Genomic DNA, 14,976 nt, shown 5'->3' with positions numbered 1-14,976 from the left:
ATCATAGTTTTGCAAATCAATATTTTGGTAGTTATCTGCAAATTTGTGTTTCATCCTTAGAGTATTGGAGAATATATATCTTCCTGAAAAAAGGCAAAATTAGCATAGTTTTTGTTTGTGACTTGAAATCTTGAAATTCAGATAAAAATTTTGCACTGGCTTTTTGTTCCTGGAAAGGTCAGCTGTTTCTTTGGCTAACATTCTTAATATAGTAATATTTCACAGCTGGTAATTTGCAGCTAGTAATAGCCAGATGGTGCTTTTCTAAGGTGAATTTAGGGCATTTTGAGCAGTTGAAAAATGTGAGACTTCTTATCTCTCCCCCTCTGCTATACTGGGGGGAAGCAAAACCAAAAGAGGGAAAAAAACACAACTAACTGGAGTATTCTGGAGTGCTGTCTTTCTAGATTTGATACTATGCCTGATCACAGCCAAGATGCCACTATGTTTTACATAGTAGCCTATAATAGTGATAATCCGGCATAACTAAACTCTTTCATTTCTGACCTCTGCCGTATTAAACTTCAACTCCTGTGATCAAAGAATCATTTTAGTGAGAGGGACCCTTAAGGTTTATCTCGTCCAACTCATCCCTGCAAAGAACAGGGACAACTACAGCTAGATCAGGCTGCTCAGAGCCCCATCCAGCCTGACATGGAGTGTCTCCAGAGACAGGGCAGCCAGTATCTCTCTGGACAACTTGTTCCAGTTCTTCATCACTCTTACTGTAAAAAACTTCTTCCTTGTATCCAATCTAAATCTTCCCTCTTTTAGCTTGAAATATTTCTTCATGTCCTATCACAACTGAGCCTGCTAATGAGTCTGTCCTTTCTTTCAGTCACCCTTCAGATAGTGAAAATCTACTATCAGGTCTCCCTGGAGCCTTCTCTTCTCCAGGCTGAACAGGCCCACCTCTCTCAGCCTGTTCTCAGAGGGGAGGTGTTGTTCCATCCTTTGGATCATTTTTGTGGCCCTCCTCTAGATGTGCTCCTCCAAGTCCATGTTTCTCCAGTAATGATAACTTCACATCTGGATGCAGTACTCCAGGTGAAGTCTCACCAGTACAGAGTAGAAGGGCAGGAACACCTCCCGTGACCTACTGACCATGTTTCTTCTGATGCAGCCCAGGATACAGTTGGCTTTCTGGGTTGTGAGGGCTCATTGCCAACTCGTGTCCAGCCTGCCATCTCCCAATATCTCCAAGCTGTTTTTGGCAGGGCTGTGTTCAATCCTCTTCTCCCCTAGGTTGTACTGATAGTGGGGGTTGCTGTGACCCAGGTGCAAGACCTTGCACTTGGATTTGTTTGATCCTCATGATGTTCTTGGGTCCACTGCTCCAGCATGTCTAGTTTGCCCTGGTTGGCATGTCGAATGCACCATGTAGCTTGGTCTCATTCACTAACTTTCTGAGGATGTGTTTGATCCCACTTTGTATTGTTTATTATGAACATAAAGAACATTGGTCCCTGTACACACTCACAAGGGACACTAGTCATTGCTGGTCTGCATTCAAACATTGAGCCAATGACCACTACTCTCTGGGTGTGATCTTGCAACTCATCAATTGAGTGGTCAACCTGTCAAATCCATATCTTTCTAATCTGGAGAGAAAGTTGTTGTGGGAGACTATGTTGAAGGCCTTACTGAAGTTCAGATAGTTGACATCAGTGGCTCTTCCCTTGTCTACTGATTTAGTTATGCCTTTTCGAAGGCCACAAGTTAATCAGTAAACCTAGGTGATTTACACCTTACATTTAGAAATGTTTGCAGAAATGTTCATATAGCTATCTTAAAATTTGTAAATGTCTTTTTTTTTTAAGCAACTTGGCGCCAGGTATTTCTTTCCTTTTTTACTTCAATCTTCAGCTATACCCAGAGTATCAACCTTCTTTGTATTTTTTTTTATCACGGAAGTCTTCTGTTTGGAACAGAAAGTGGGCCTCAATTGTTCAGTCCTATATTTTAAATCCATAGGGACAAATTCCTGCATTTACTAGTGGGTGAGCGTCTAACTAGTTGTACTTTTAAAATGCATCTAAATGAGTAATGATGTACTACAATATTCTGAGCTTCCTTTGAATGCTTAAGTGCCTGTCAGAGTTGCTTTCTAATGTGTATGTGTCTTTCCTACAGAAAATAATTTTCTAATAAATTTGCAATATAATAGAGATATAGGGGACTTAAGTTCACCTGTTTCACCATCTGATGAAATTAAAATCTGTCATTTTCCAACAGGTTGTTGGACTAACATGCCTGTAAACCAGGTCACGTAATTTCAAATTAGTTTTAGATGCTGAGAGAAGAGAGAGGAAAAAAAAGAAAATGTGGTATTTCTTAGGGCAAAATACAGTAGTGTTGTTCTCTATGGCCTTTGCATTTTTCTTAATATATTATATATGTTCATTTGTGTTTAGACGCTGCTGAATTAAAGATTTCCACAATACACATTGGGTGGGGAAATGCATGATTGGGAGATGAAGATTTATGAGCCAAAAACTGCACAAAACTTAATGGTGCAGTAAAAAAAAATCTCTTAGTGGCACCCTAAAGAGGGCCAGACCTCTGAGATGAAGTAGTCATCAGAATGAAGTGAATTATTCTATGGGATATGTAGGACAGAGAGAGATTATCAATAGGAAAGGAATAAAATCTATTTGTGCCTCCAAGACACTTTGTTATAAATTTGATCCATCTATGCTTCTAAAAGGTTGTTTAAAACCCTAATTAGCAACAGGAAACCAGAAGGACTTGAACTGCAATCTATTGTTTTGTTTAATGTGGAGCGTGTTGAATCTTGCCTGAAGCTTCAAAGACAGCAATAGGAAAGATGTTTGTTCTGTGTATAGTAAAGTGGAATGTGTGTTGCCCTTATCTGTAGCTTTTCCCTCTAGCACTTAACTTAAATAACTAATCTGAACAAAGCAGAATCCATTCATTTTACCTAACTATAGCCTAAGAGGAAGATTGGCCAAGTAACTAATATGCATGTCTGCAGATGTGCAAAGATGGCTTCAGCTGAACTAGTCTCAAAACAGCATCCTCTGTGACTTACATATATTAAGCAGAGAGGCAGAATGCTGTGAATGTAATATATGAACTATCATTTACTTTCATCTTAAATGAAGGTAACTGCGATAACTGGATGGAAAATCTGTCTAATCAGGAGACATCAGAGGACTTCAAACACTGATTTTTCACAAATGTTTGGTTAAGAAATTAGAGTGATGGAGAGAGCAAAGTACAAGATGTTTGAATAGAGTATTTAAAATTTTATTACTCTTTTATTGAACTGACCAGCTATTGAATCACTTTGAAATACTTTTTCTTTGATTATCAGGCAGTCTGAAGTTGATTCTGCACATAACTGATGGAAAAACATGTGATGATGGACAACTATAGAAGCCATTTATTTTGTGCAGTTGTTGTGCATTTATTTTTGTTTGTTTTGATATAAAAATATCTCCTTTTGGAGAAAAAGTGTCCCTTGCATTTTTCTCAGCAAGTACAAGAAATATACAAGTAGAAATGCATTGGAAGTTAGAAAAGGTTTTGAATTTTTAAGCTCTACATCTAGATGACATTTCTTTTAAATACTGCAAAAAATTGTGTATGATGTTTGCAATAACATATTTTTTTTTCCCAAACAATTTCTCTATATTGCTATAATCCCAGCTACAGCAGTACTGGTGTAAGTGAACAAGACATAAAAAGAGCTTTTCCACTCGATGAAGTAGACATGTTAAATTTCATTGTCCAAAATTTCTTGAAATTCAAAATATAATGACTAGTTGAAAGAGAGATTATACATAGAATTCTTAAACTTAGAATACATACATTTTTCACTTGCACTTAAGCAAGTGAAGGTAATGGTTTAAATAATTACTTAAGAATATTGGATCATCTACTAAACTGACTTCAAGGCAGTGGGGTTCAGCATTTGAACATAATTTTCTTCACTTTGTAATATGTCTAGTGAAGGTCTGTATATGGGTAGTAATAATACAATTCTTTATAATTCCTTCTTTTGTGCTAATTCTTTAAACTTTTTCTAAGAGATTAAGTTTACCTTATTTAATTTGAATACTGACAGAGGTAACAAAGAACTAGTTCAGATCTCAAAAATTTTCATCTAAAATTACTTCTGCTAAAATAATTGTCACTGATTTTTGTTGTTTTTTTTCCTCTCTTCAGATTCCTAATTGACAATCATGCTGCCATTCCATTGTTCTACAAAATCTTGTCTGTCATCTTTAACTTATATTGGTGGATCAGAGATCTATAAGCAAATATGTCTCCTACATGACATTAATATTTTAACTGTCTAAGTCAAATTGTTATTGTAGTTGCTCAGGAACAGTTAGAGCTGAAACAGCTCTACCTATGTAAATCAGTGAGAGATTTCTTTATTTTGGAAGACTTCTTTAAAGTATTAGGATCCATTGAAGCTCAGCATAAAAGAGGACTGATTATATCCAAATGTTTCAACTGTGGAAATATATAAGTTGGGAAAACTTAGGCCAAAGTAGTTAGCTTGATGTAAGCAAATTACACTGTTGCCAACAAGGAAATTAAATGGGAAAGATTATACTGACCTTGCTAGATAGAAATGAAATTACATACGGGACACTTCTATTAACGTAGAGTCAGTCTTAAGTTACAAGTACATTTTAGTTAATAATGAAGAGTAAGGTAGATTATTAACAATAACCATTTTTAACAAGTAATAAAATTTTCTGATGCTTTTCTGACCATGGGATTTGAGACCAATAATAACCAAACCTGGCTATGGTAATGAATGTACCCAAGTGATGCTTTATGGTCAAGATGAACAATTGCTAAAATAAGTGATAAAGGCTTGTAAAAAAGTAATATTTCTGAATGTCATGCAACAGTTCTTCTGTCATGCATTATATTCTGGATTTGATTTGGATAAGAAGCAAATGTTAGCTCTGTCTTTCAAATACCAGTTAAGTAAACCTGAAACTTTTTATCAAAGAATCATCATAGAATCATGGAATAACAATAGAATTGCTTGGAAGGGATTGTTAAGGGTCATCCACTCCAACTCTTCTGCAATGAACACAATGAACAGGGACACCTACAGTGAGATCAGGTTACTTGGAGCCCTGTCCAGCATGACCTTGAATATCTCCAAAATATTCAGGATATTCACTACCCTTGTAGTAAACAGACAAACTAACAAAACACACACACACACACACACACACACACACACACAACAAAACAAAACAAACAAACAAAAAACCCTTCCTTTTTATGTAGTATGACCAGAAACAAAAACAAGTCTAACCCTGGCTGATATTAATCCAAGCTTCTAACAAGTAATAGAAGGAGAAAAGCAAAAAAAATGTGCAATTTTTTTTGCTTTTAGTTTAGTTACTGCATTAATGAGGAAAATCTAAGATGACTCAGTTATGAGATCATTCACTCTGGACTATGCCCCTTTCAGAGCTGATGATGGTGATGGAAGTTCTGTATCTGCTGTCCTATGTTTTCCCATATCAAACTTTCTTTTCCATATAGAGCAACAACTTCACTTATGTTGCCCTCAATAAGTTTAAAGAGTTTTCTAGCATACAGAAATACTATTTATTAATCCCTGGGCAAATCTAATAGCAGAAATCACACTGTGAGGAAATATCTAATTTTCAGTGACTGCAAATACAGCAAATATAGGCGAAATCTCCTCTAAGGTAGTTTGTTTGTTTTGTAAGAAACAGTCTATGCAATATTTTCATAAGTTTTCTCACAATTAGTAAATGGCCATGTTACATCCTGATTAAATTTCAAAGTTTTATGGGAGAGGGGATTTCTGTGGCTACTAGTCCCTTCTCTACTCAAGTAGTAAGTTTTTATACTGTTACACAGAAAATATCTAGCAGGAAGAAGATGCTGAGTCTCCTGATGTTGATCCTTCTTTAATGCCTTCTGTACAAGACATGATTTCTGAATTATATGAAAGCTCATTCAAAGAAATATAAGAGCCTGCTCATAGAAGTAAACATAGATTTATTGAATAATACAACTACTATGAAAAGGTCAAAACTGATTTACTTCATAGTTTGTATTCCATCTAACTTTTCTTCAGACTGACATGACTTTCCCTGATTAATAAATCATTAAGAAAAAAAAAAAGAATTTCTCTTTAATAGCATTGCAGGTGTTTGCTTTTAAATTTACAGTCCATGACTGATCACTTCTTCTGGTAAATTAGTGATAAAAAACAAAGGTCTGGAGTGTGGGATTTTTAAAAGAAAAGCAAAAAACAAACAAACAACAACCAAAAATAACAAACAAACAACAACAAAAACCTGATAATCTCATTTTTCTTTGTGTTCATATGCTGCATGTTAGAAAGAAGAATGAACAAAAAAAAAATTGTGTGTTTCATTGCTTCAATCCTTTAAGGACTGCTTTGATTGATAGGTAGCATCCAATAAAATCATTAGACATTTAAAATACCTTGAGTATTATGATGATGGAGTTCAAATTATTATTATTTTTTTTAATCTTTTTGCTTTAGGACTCTGATGCCATTTTTAAAAGAAAATTGCGCACAGGAATGGCAAAGAAAATAGTGTTCATAAATTGTCAAATATTAACTTTGTTTTTATGATTTTTTTTTTTTTTACTGAAAACCAGAAATGTGTTTATTGGTTAAATTTTTACTTTTACCCTAATAATTTTCTACTCAAATACTTGGAGTATATTTTTATTTTCTATTGTTATTCTCTTGCTATCTACTGTTGTAGGTGTGCCTAATACTATATCGGTATATCTCTCTTTTTTTTTTTTTAAATAAAAAATCAGGTTCTGTGTTTTATTGTAACTGAACCAGAACTTGACCATTGCATATTGTCTTGCAAACAGGTAATAGTTATTTTGTTTATTCTATTATAAAGATTGACGTAGACTCCATCAGAGATGGGAAGGTAAAAGCTAAAAATGTTGATGCATATAGTGCAAGTATTTTGAAAATCAGAATAGATATTGGTTTACAGTGGTTTCTGGATTTGAAATTGTAATAAACCTTAAAAATTCCCAAATTGCTTTTCAATGTCTTTTCAAATTGCTTTTTACTTTTCAAGCATCTGCCATAACAGACTCATCAATTCTTTATCAGCGATTTGAGTTCTACTCAGTCATATACCTGAGCTTTGCAAAGCAGTGAGAATTTGTAATGTGTTTTTTTGTATACTTCATTGATAAATACCTCGGACAGGTGGGGAAGCAGGAAGTAATGAGATCAGGGTGACAATTCAGATATGGCTGGAAGAATTGCTATTGTTACATATTCGTCTCTTACGTATCACTCATTAAGTTTGTGAGATTTAAGTGCTCCTATTTTTTTCAGTGCCCTGTAAAAATCGTGAGCCATGAAATGAAGTGCTTACAGAGAACATAAACTCTTTCAATAACGTCGTAGAGTATATAAACTTCATAAACTCCCCAAATCGGCTTATATTCTAATTTATATTGATGTTTCGTATGTAAATTGCATTATCTATTGGCATAAACGGGTTTTTGCAGTGTTAAAAATCTCAGCCTCCTTAGAAAATCAGTGAGCATAACAAGCTTAGAGGAACAGGAAGCAATGCCCATAGACTTTGGAAACTTTCTATTTCAGTGTAATCGACACATAAATATGGGTGAACAAGACCTTCTTAGGATCTGTAATCCATACAGGGATACTTAAGCATTTACTGAGGAACTGATAATATACTTTCAATATAGCTGTTGTTTCCTTTCAGTGTGTAAATTTCTAAATCCATGAAAGTGGCTGGGTGTCTTGAAATGGATTTTAGATGTCTAGAGTTTAAGTCTAGAATTTGAGTATTCAAAATTTCTGGCCAGCTACTGAACAAATACAAGCATTCTTACAGCTGTAATTATTTTTATAATTAACATTTCTTTTCTCTGCAGGTCTAGAAATATCTTAGTCCTGAAGAGATTGTGGAGTAGAATGAAATCAGGATTGTAGCAGAAGGTGATCTACTTTCAGTGACATTCTGAGGAAGGATGTTTTTAACCTTGGAGGTTGCTTTGCACCAGGAGTGGGGTAGGTGATATGAAGGACAGAGATGGTTATGGGTTCTCACTGCACCCCTTGATCCACACAGAGCTTATTTTTCCTGAAAATATTGTAAGTTGCAGAATTTATCAGTAATCGGTCCCACCATGTAAAGCTTCCTGATGGATTGAGTTGCCATCTCCGCCAAGCAGCACACAGCAGAGAGCGTGCTGAGGCCTAGGTGAGCAGTTCCATCCTGCTCAAGGTCATGGGCTTCTCAGAACAACCTTTGCCAGTACTGAGAGTGAGGAAAACCTCTACAGTGTTAAAATAAACTTAAAATTTTTTTACATTTCTCTCCTGCTTCTTGCATGCACTCTCTTATTTTCTCTTTTATTTTCTTATAATATAGCAAAGACCTGCAAGGCCTCTGGTAGGTAGACAAATATGTGCAATATATACAAAATACATATGCGATATATAAATATCTAAATGTATAGATTCACATTTCTGTAAGGCAGCTAACTTAGCATCATGAGAGTGTGAAAACTCTATCCATGTCACCTCTCACTATTCAATAATCCAATCTTCTTTTATGCTTCTATTTTTATCCTTCCTAATTTATTTTTATTTTCTTCCTCAAATCCATGAAATTTTGTAATTGGAAGTTAGGTGAAACCTTTATTGATCTTTCTATTTCTTTTGCATAGTACATCAGATGAGATATTAAAGTGTCAAATTTCAAGGGCAATTTTATGATGCTTAATAGTCTTTCCGGTGGTTAACCACAGCACCCTTTCATTAACAAACAAGCAATCATCGCTTTCATTTTTTTTTCTTCAGCCATTAAGATGGTAAATGAAATAAATAGCTTGTTAATGCCGGATTGTGGGAGCTTCTTGAGACCTAGTGCGCTGAAAAGAACAGATTAATGCTCTTACAGCTTTGTATGTAGCTCACAAATGATACACTTGAATCTGATTTGCTGCAAAGCAGTGCAGATTCATGTAAAATAACCCATACAGATAAGAGACAAGCACTAAAAATAAAAATTACATTTGTAAAAGGGTTTTGTATAGCAAGAGAATTTGCATTACCCAATAGATTCTAGCTTTTAAAAAAGATAACTCCATGCTCAGCCCATCAGTCAAAATCATTGAAAAGGCAAGAACCGTTTATCTGGGAAATGTATTTGACAATAAAATGCTAGAGTTGTAATTACAATTGGCAGATTCAAGTCAGCTATTGGTGGCAGCAGCCTTGCTAAGGGAAAAAAAGATACATAATTTTTTAATGTTCTATTGTGCACCAGGCTGAGTTAATTTTGGACAAGATATGCTTCGCTGAAGATGGAAGAGAACTGCATAAAAATTGCTGTTGTAATTTGCTAAAATAATCAAATTTATTATTTGTTTTAAGGAGAATAAAAGGAGCCTAGAAACAAAAGGCACAGAAGAAGATTATTATTGATTTGCATTATGGGAGCCACTTCAAGCAGACACAGGAAGTTTTTCAAGGATCATGTGCTGGCTTGTATTTTTCTTTCCCAAATGGGAGGTTAACCGCTTGAAATTTCCTGAGAGCTGGAAAAGCAACATTTCAAAAACATAAGATGTTAGTGCTAAGGTTGTTTTTTTTTTTTTTAACGTCTTCTGTGAATCCTTTGTCATTGGTTCTGCATTTCTCGTAGCCTAAACTCAGCAGGTCCCTGTCCTTGATATTTTCCGCATACTCTATTCTAGGTGTTGCATGTCTCACATTACTTGGAATATGTCTTGTGTTCAAAATTGTTAATTCTGATTCGGAACATTTTAATGAATGTTATTCTCTCATGATTGTTATTCTGTGTAATGAAACCAAGAGCATAAAGACTTCGGTCTGTGTGTATGAGGCAGCATTAACAGGGGATGATATTTATAATGTAATGAAATCTTTTGCTCAAGACTATGTAATATATGATAAGGGAGCCCTAATGAGAGCCCAGGGTTTAAATGATGCAACTGTACTTCTCCAACTCTGCTGACAAGCTGTGCATGCTCCTTGTGTTTGGTCTTGTACAGCTTCAACAGCTCCACTTCACATCTTCTCTTAATTGATGTTGGCAGCTTGGCATTCTTGTCTCCTATGCGCTCTCTATTTCCAATATTTTTATTTAAAGTTTCAACCTGGAAATAAGCTTCAATTCAGTGGTCTCATTAGCAAAAATTTTAGCATGCTCAACTTCACATGACTAGTATGAATCAAATCTCGTATCTTCCAAAGAAAAATACACTGAAAACGTTTCTGCCTTTAGGAATTTGTAATAACTGACTACTAATTTTATATAGCTTGATTTTAATCAAAATAATGGAAGCTAACATAGACCTTTTTTCATTTCAAATGAAAATTTAAAAAAAGTAAAATTATTTATTCACCTAAAGAAAATATTTTGGTTTTGATAGTTCTGGCTCATTAATTTCCTGTGCCGTGAGTCTTCTCTTAATCTGCTGATCTCCTCATGAGTTGCATTTTTGTATATATCTCTGTGGCTTTTCTCTTTTTCTCCATTCTTTTTATTGCTTTTTCCACAGCTATCATGTACCTGGTCTAGTTGGGCACATTTGCTGAGTTTACAAGTCACTCTGCCATTTTGGGCAATACTGCAGGAGACTGTGTTGTCTCTTGAGGGCTTTTTGAAAAGACAAGAAAATCCACTTTCATGCTGTTAAGGACCTTTATTAATAATTCAGTTGCTATCTTTATGCACCATTTTGACACTAAACTAACTTAGAAAGAATACATATTTTTTTGTTGGTCTTGATCTTTACTAGAAGTGAAGGAGGCACACTTGTCAGTCTTACGATAAAAATATCTTTTTCTACTGCGCTCCTCCTTCTCCATCTCTTTCTGTTCTAATCTTTCAAATTATTTTTTTCCCAAAGGGAAAGACAGGAGTGTTGCTTTTGAGCTCAGTCAATTCCCTTCCTTCCTTCCACTCTGGTCTCAGTTTCAGCCAGTGTGCATCTCAAAGTGCATTGGTCCCATTGCTTTTATTAACTCATGTTTCAGTAGTGCTTTAATCATATTCTAAGTTAGTTCTGATCATATCTAAGGCTTCTGGTTTATTTATATTTTGCTTTTATTTTATTTTATTTTTAATTCCTCCTCAGCTGTTTTTTGCTGGCCTCCTATTCATCACAAGCCTACTAGAGACTCTCAGACTTGTTCTGAAAGTCAAGTGCATAAGGAAACATTTTTAAACTTGTCATATTTTAGGGCTCTGATCTGTACTTTGAAATTCTAGCAAATGTTCATTTGCACAATGCAATAAATAATTATTAGTGATAGGTCTTGTAATTCAGTGATGAAATAGCTAATTGATTTCAGAATGTGGATGGCTGTGGATCATTTTTGGGTCATGACTAAGCTTTCTTTATGTAAGGAAACACTGGAGGAAAAACGAAAATTAAAAAAGCAACAAAATGTAATAACCAACAGAAAACTAAAGACCAACAACTTAGAAAAAAAATATCTAGAAAGAAAGCGATAATCTCATTTGGAAAGTACAACTTAAAGTGATAATGGGAAGATGAGCACTACTCTGATCTAGAGTGATACATACAAATAGCCTTCATTTGGCATGGAAAATAGTGTATAACCTTGATGCATTCAAAGTCTGTATTGAGAGGTTTTCCAGCTACTGAAGGTTCAGTGTTTGCCTTGGGTTGATCTTCAAGAGCTGACAGGTTGATAGGGAATGTCATCAGAGGATGCCAGTTTCCGGTCAACCTATAATCACTTCCACATATACCCTTGAAAAGAGTATAAGAACTTCTTATTATATATTATGTATAGTTATTAAGGGATGTAGGAGACTTTAATTTCTAAGTTATTGAAAATATTCAAATGCACAGGAAATCATGAATAGTACATCATTATTAAGTACGTATTTCCTGTTGCCAGATTAGATATCAGGTTGCCCACTGTAACCATTGCAGAGTCTTCAGGAAAAGGCAGAGACAAAAAGGACTTCTACTGCTTTTTCTTAATGCTTTTACAACCTCCACTTCTGACTAAATAGCTGTATCCGTTATAAAGTTATGTTTTGAGTAGTTACTGGTAAAAGTTAAACTGGAAATAATTTTTTTGTTTGTTTCTGGTAATGCTGGTAAATCAAGGAATTATGAATTATAGCTCTTTTCAATTCTTTCTTTCCTCTTCTACGTAGTGGGAGAATTTCTCCTACTTATATTTTTCTTCATCTCCCGTGTACTGTATGCTCTTCTTTGTACTACATTTAAAGTAGCTATGCTGAATTATTTGCAGCACATTGATTAGTTCGGTTCCAATTGGACCAAAGAGTGGTTGCACTAAACTTCATTTCTACTAGTGAGATCAATTTCATGAAACTAAACTTCTTTGGGATTAAATCCTTCATTTTCAGTTCAACATTTTTTTTATGGATCAATTAAAAAAAAAAATACATTCAGACTCTAATTTTAAGCAAATATACATGTAAATTACTAAGATTTTTCTTATCAGACCCCTAACGTTATATCCTCAGCTGGGGCCTTTTCCCTGTCATTCTATAAAGTCTTAATCGCCTTTATTTAATTTCCCATTAGAATCTCAATAAATGTCATTACTATTTAGTAAGTTAAATAGTATTGCATAAATAATTGCTGAATTAGTCATTTGCCTTGTTCAGGCAACACTCTCCACTGTCCCATCAATATATTTTAGCTTAGCAAAAATATTGCCTAGCATCTGAAATTAACTATTTCTATTTGAGAATTATGTTGGTGGCCTCTACTGTCTTCTGAGCAGATTTTGAGACTGTCTTTGAAAATATATCGTGCCCTCTGTTCCTATGAGTTTACAAGAGATCAGTGCTTGCCAGAGAAAACGCTTGAATGAGTTGTGCACATCATGAACACAGGGGTGTAGTTGTAGTTTTCTAATCCTATACAGACCTTACCGAAGTAAATTTTTCTATTCTTTACTTCAATAAAATAAGACACAGCTTTGCTAAAAGCTTTTGCTTTCTAAAGTTTTTTGTTTTCCTTTTTAAGATGTCCTGTTATTCTGCCCTTTCCACTTTCTCACAGCTTTCCAAAGTGCCACTGGACACAAGTTGCATGGCTTGCTTTGGGAAATTGTATTAAATGGGTAATGAACCTGACTAGTCAGATATCTAGAAACAAAAGACTTCACCACCAACATTTATATTTCCTTGGAAACAGTTATTAAAATTTCTCTAGGTCCTTTGAGAGCTCAAGTGATTAGCTCTTCTCAGATACAAACATTCTTACTAATCTAAATTATTTGTTTCCAAAAAAGTTTGAGATGCTGTGTGGACTCTGTGCATGTATACTTGTGTATATGCAAATATTTTAGAGTGTGCAAGTAATTCTTCATCTATGTATGTACTCATTTTAAAAATATATTGGAGATCACATAAGGAAAGCTGCAAGTTTTCAGAGTTTTAAAATACAGTTTGACACATTTTATACTAGTACAGGTCTGTAGAGTTATAGATACTTGGGAGGGTCAGAAGTAAGAGGTGGAAATAATACAATTTTTCAGAGGTCAGCTGGTCAATTACAGTGTGTCTACGTCTGTATAAGAAATTTGCAGATGAGCATAGTTTTCTATTATCAGAGTCTCTGTAGGGAGAATTAAAGTGATTTAGATATTGTGCTGATCTGTCATGACTCGGGTAAAGGAGGATTTAATGAGATCACTGGCATTGCTTTGCCCCTGTTCAGTAGCTTGCTAATCTGTGAGAATTTCATGATCCAAAAAATATACCGAAAATCTGAAGGCTCTTGGTGGAGGAGGAGGCGCTCAGTGATTTGGTTTTCTGGCTCATCCTTCATATCCCCTCTGTCACAAGGAACAGCTAGTGCCTAGTATAGTTAAAAGCAATGCTGGAACTTATTTGGAGGGGCTTTCTGCTCTGCTGTGACTGGTCCACTTACTGTCATAATACTATAATTTAAATTCATAGCATTTCTCTCAGGGTTTTTTGTTTGTTTTTAGTCTGAAATTCAAGATATCCCACATAAAAGTGATTTTAGAAAGCTAAGGGAAAACTAAATTCCTTTATTCATTTGATTTTCATAAAACTGAAATAATAGATTAAGCAATTGTCTTTTTTAGCACTACAATTTAAGGAATTTAATGTGAATGGGTTCTTTTATATAAAAAATGATATAAATATATGTTTCATTTCATTATCTGGAACAAATTGTGTAATTTTTTAGCATCTGTAATATTAAGCAGACCAACGTTCCTTATGAACTTACGGAGAAGCAAAAAGAAAGGAGTGGGAGGAAGACGCTCCTGTGCACACTTTTGAGTGGTGGCTGTGTTTCCATGCTTGTTTGGTCACTGTGTCCAAGCCATTTCACTGAGATCTTTCTATGTGCTTCTCTCTGGTTTCCAGGTGGACTTCTACTATGCAGCAGTATCATACAGCACTGGACTATGGAATTGCAGCCTCTGTTTTAAACTGCTATATTAAACTCTTTCATTTAGATGAAAAAGCACAGAGACCACATCTGCTCTTGGTATGAAGTATGGTTTGGATCAAACAAGCAACATTAATATAATAGATGAAGATGGGTTGTTTAGAATTGCTATTTATCTTCTTCGCTGTTAGTCTTCTGGTTCTTGCAGGTGAAAATGCTTTATGATTAATTTTTAAAAAACATTTATTTTATTACTTTATGATGAATAATATTGTTACCTTATATTTGTACATTTTTCCAGAGATTCAGAGATTATACTACCACTTTAGTCAAGTAGTTTATTGCATCTACACACAGAGTATAAAAATAATCTAAATTTGACCTGAAATGAACAGGAACAATGTTTGTTTGTTCATTTTCACCAGGATGCTTATCCATTAAAAACAAACTTCTTATTTTAGACAGAATTTTACATTCTTTCCCTTCCCCCCC

At 34.7% G+C, this 14,976-nt stretch overlaps 1 long non-coding RNA gene across 4 annotated transcripts in view; it reads left to right on the top strand.

Moving 5' to 3' along the window:
• LOC104910135 overlaps positions 1 to 14,970 on the top strand; it is a 40,074-nt gene extending 25,104 nt beyond the window's left edge. For 3 of the 4 annotated variants that reach the window (XR_792826.2, XR_002113046.1, XR_004159160.1), the window contains exons 3-4: positions 7,945 to 8,080; positions 14,460 to 14,970. This is a non-coding gene — a long non-coding RNA (uncharacterized LOC104910135). Of the gene's footprint in view, positions 1 to 7,944; positions 8,081 to 9,451; positions 10,385 to 14,459 lie in introns of those variants that run through there. The other variant, XR_004159161.1, reaches the window with a different exon arrangement.
• Positions 14,971 to 14,976: the final 6 nt, after the last annotated feature.

The sequence above is a fragment of the Meleagris gallopavo genome, chromosome 3 (assembly GCF_000146605.3).
Source record: "Meleagris gallopavo isolate NT-WF06-2002-E0010 breed Aviagen turkey brand Nicholas breeding stock chromosome 3, Turkey_5.1, whole genome shotgun sequence".
NCBI classification, from domain to species: Eukaryota; Metazoa; Chordata; class Aves; order Galliformes; family Phasianidae; genus Meleagris; species Meleagris gallopavo.
This window is presented reverse-complemented; position numbering and strand designations above follow the sequence as displayed.